Here is a 3985-nt window from a genome sequence, read left to right as displayed (position 1 = left end):
TGATATGAACCAAGAGACATCATTCATACAATATACTTCAATGAAGATGTGAAGAAAATGTTGTCAAAATTATCAAAAGAGGTTGCAATTCATGTCACATTGAAGAGGAATGAAGTTTGATGATTATAAATTTTGGGTGGGTTACAATTTAGAGTAATTTAGAGTTATTGTATTTTAAGACATTTTATTTACTAGGTTACATTTACATAATGACTAATTATGACCATTAAATATGAATGTTACAACTCTTGGAATGCCTTCAATAGTTTCATTTTGAGGCTATATAAACCCATGTATGTTGTATTTGTAAGATAGACTTGGAAAATATAGTAAAAGAAGCATTTGTGCTTTTCTTTAGCCAATGACTAAGTTTCTTTGCAACTCTATGTAGTTTAGGTTGCATGTAGAATCATTCAAGCTCGACATGATCAATCTTACTTGTGGAGTGATTCGAATCTCAATCAAGTGTTCTTGCGTTGAGATATTTGATCAACAAGAATCATTGAAGCTAGACATGATCGATCTTTGCTTCTGGAGTGATTCGAATCTTGCCTTGAGATATTCGATCAACAAGGTAATCCGAATCTTATTCCCCTTGTAGTTGATTCCTTATCTTATCATTTGGTATCAGTTCCCCTTATTCCCCTTGTAGTTGATCTTTGCTCTGATACAAAATGATAAGATAAGGAATCAACTACAAGGGGAATAAGATTCGGATTACCTTGTTGATCGAATATCTCAAGGCAAGAACATTGTTTGAGATTCGAATCACTCTAGAAGTAAAGATCGATCATGTCTAGCTTCAATGATTCTTGTTGATCAAATATCTCAACGCAAGAACACTTGATTGAGATTCGAATCACTCCACAAGCAAGATTGATCATGTCGAGCTTGAATGATTCTACATGCAACCTAAACTACATAGAGTTGCAAAGAAACTTAGCCATTGGCTAAGAAAAGCACAAATGCTTCTTTTACTCTATTTTCCAAGTCTACCTTACAAATACAACATACATGGGTTTATATAGCCTCAACTTGAAACTATTAAAGACATTCCAAAAGTTGTAACATTCATATTTAATGGCCATAATTAGCCATTAGATAAATGTAACGTAAAGTAAATAAAATGTCTTAAAATACAATAACTCTAAATTACTCTAAATTGTAACCCACCCAAAATTTATAACCATCAAACTTCATTCCTCTTCAATGTGACATGAATTGCAACCTCTTTTGATAATTTTGACAACATTTTCTTCACATCTTCATTGAAGTATATTGTAGGAATGATGTCTCTTGGTTCATATCAATAATGAAAAAGGAAAAATGTTGGACCTCATGCATTATTGTGTATTCATGCATCCGAGGATACCCTCTCCTTTTATGATAGTACGAACGTGTATGTTACAAGGCAGAAAAACGATCATTATGTTAACCATAATGCTGCTACGACGGCCGCTACTCCTAATGGGTGTTCGACATATACAACTACCAAAAAATGCTCACCGACTAGAAAGGAGCTCTAGAGGTGTGTGAATCGACTGGTGGGTCCATGCTCGCAAGTGGGGACCATGTATAGAAAAGTAAATACACATCTAAATATCCGTTTAGGATAGCGTAAAAAAATAGACTGATATGATAGGTCCCACTCATGATTTGTATGTGCTTGCATTTAACCCCGATAGGGGGTCGCTTACTAAGTATTTCTTAAAATACTCAAGCCATATGCTACTCATATTATTCAGGTAAAGACAAGACATTCCTGTACGACTGACAACGTCATCCCAATTTGAGACCATGACACATGCTTAGGGTAATTGTATTTATTTTCTTAGACTTAGATTAGAACATGGTGTTTTTAATTTTAACGCTTATTTATTTCATTTAGTATTTTGTTGTGTTGTTTATGTTTTCGAACACATAAGTCCATGACAGTATTTTAAGATAAAATTTATGTTTTATGATAAACTTTAAATGCTTATTTTCGTACAAAATGATTACGTTATAATGACGGTAACGACTCTAGGTAAGTAGAAATTTAGGGTCGTTACATCTAACATACTTTGTCCTCTATCATATGAATCCCAAGAAAGTTTCTAGGTGGTTATCCAACATAGAATTGCTTCAAGTTAAACACGTTTAACTATGGAGATCCTATGATTGAGTCACCCAAAATGAAGGTGCACCTTATTAGTATAGATAGTAACTTTCCATTCTTTCAATTCTCAGGATCGCTTTCATTTAGATGTAGTCTAGGTTTGTTTATGTACACGCATAACAGCAAAAAAAAAAAAAAAACAAAAAAAACAAAAAAACAAATAAGTTAATAAATAAATATATATATTAAACATTACTACACACATATATATATATGGTAATGATATTACTATATATAGATTAAATATTACTATATATATATTTATATATAGTAATAATAATATTACTATATATATATTAAATATTACTATAATATACATTTATTACCATATATATATATATATATATTAAATATTATAACGTATCAAATAAAAATGATTATTGTCGATAGTTGTAAAATAACTCTTGAAGGGAAACCTTGAGGCATTATTAGTAAAGAGATCCATAATTAATTTAATTAGCAGAGTTTTAAGATTTTTTACTTTGGGATCAAATTAGGGTTAATCAAACCATTAATTTGATTGAAATGAGGAATTAAGCCACTTTGAGACGAGACGTGGGAGGTACATTTCAACATAGAGTTCGTGTGCCGTCCTATGAGTTTTGGATCAGGATTTGGTCGGCATTTAACGGTCTCAAGTCCATCGCTAGTATATATTGTCTGTTTCGGCCCGTTATGTATTGTCGTCAGTCTCACGGTTTTACAACGTCTACACAGAGAGAGGTTTCCACATACATATAAGAAATGTTTCGTTCTCTTCTCCAACGGACGTGGGATTTTACATTACAAAGCAAAGGTATGTACGCCCTAATACTTATCATAGGGCCTACGGATTAGTTCATTAAGAAAAAAGACGGGTCTATGCAACTATGTAACAAATTCTACCGAGTCGTTTTCTAGATTGCAAATTTGGTTCTATAAAACCCATATTTTCTCTCCTTTCATTTATACATTCATTTTGTTCTTCACACTTAAACATGAAGTTCTTCCAATTCAAGTCTTTGTTTGTGGTTCATGTTCTCTTAAACTTGCAAACTCAATATTTGGTTCTTGGAAAGCCTCGAGTTCCTTGTTTCTTCATCTTTGGTGACTCGATGTCCGATAATGGAAACAACAATAATCTTGCAACTCTCGCAAAGGCAAATTATAAGCCTTATGGCATCGACTTTCCAAAACGTTCTATGGGAAGATTTACCAATGGTCGAAACCTTCCCGATTTCATTGGTTAGTTGTTCTTCCCTTATCTTGTAATTAAAAACTTTACATTTCGTTTCATAACCTTTAAACGTTTTTAGCTGAATTATACGAATTATATATCTCGATTTTAAAATCAGTTTCAATTATACTTTTAGACTTTGAATGATTTCACGTTTACCTTTGAAGTTCGAAATTTGTTCCAAAATTAGTTGAAAAATTGGCATACATGACATTATTTGCATCGTCGTTCATATATAAGAAATTCTATGTTGAGTGACCTTTTAGAATTTTTTTTAAAAAAAGATGTGGGAGCAAGAAGAAAACTGTAACAATCCACGCCCAAAATCCGGATTAGGAATATGTGTTGAGAATGATTGAGAGGAGTAATCTGACATGAGCTAAAATACTATCTCCATTGGTACGAGACATTTGGAGGAAAACCAAAAGCAACGCCGTGAGAGTTTATGCTCAAAGTGGACAATATCATACCCTTCTGGAGTGTCGTGATTTCTAACATTCTGCACTTGATAGCCTCGATATTCTCCCACAGACCAACACCTTGTTAGTAAAGGTAGTGACTTTCAATTTTTAAATTTTTTTTTCTTAATTATCGTATCCTGAGGATCTCTC

The sequence above is a fragment of the Cucurbita moschata genome, unplaced genomic scaffold (genome assembly GCF_002738365.1).
Source record: "Cucurbita moschata cultivar Rifu unplaced genomic scaffold, Cmos_1.0 Cmo_Scf00006, whole genome shotgun sequence".
NCBI lineage: Eukaryota > Viridiplantae > Streptophyta > Magnoliopsida > Cucurbitales > Cucurbitaceae > Cucurbita > Cucurbita moschata.
The sequence above is the reverse complement of the archived record's forward strand: the minus strand, read 5'-3'. Positions refer to the sequence as shown.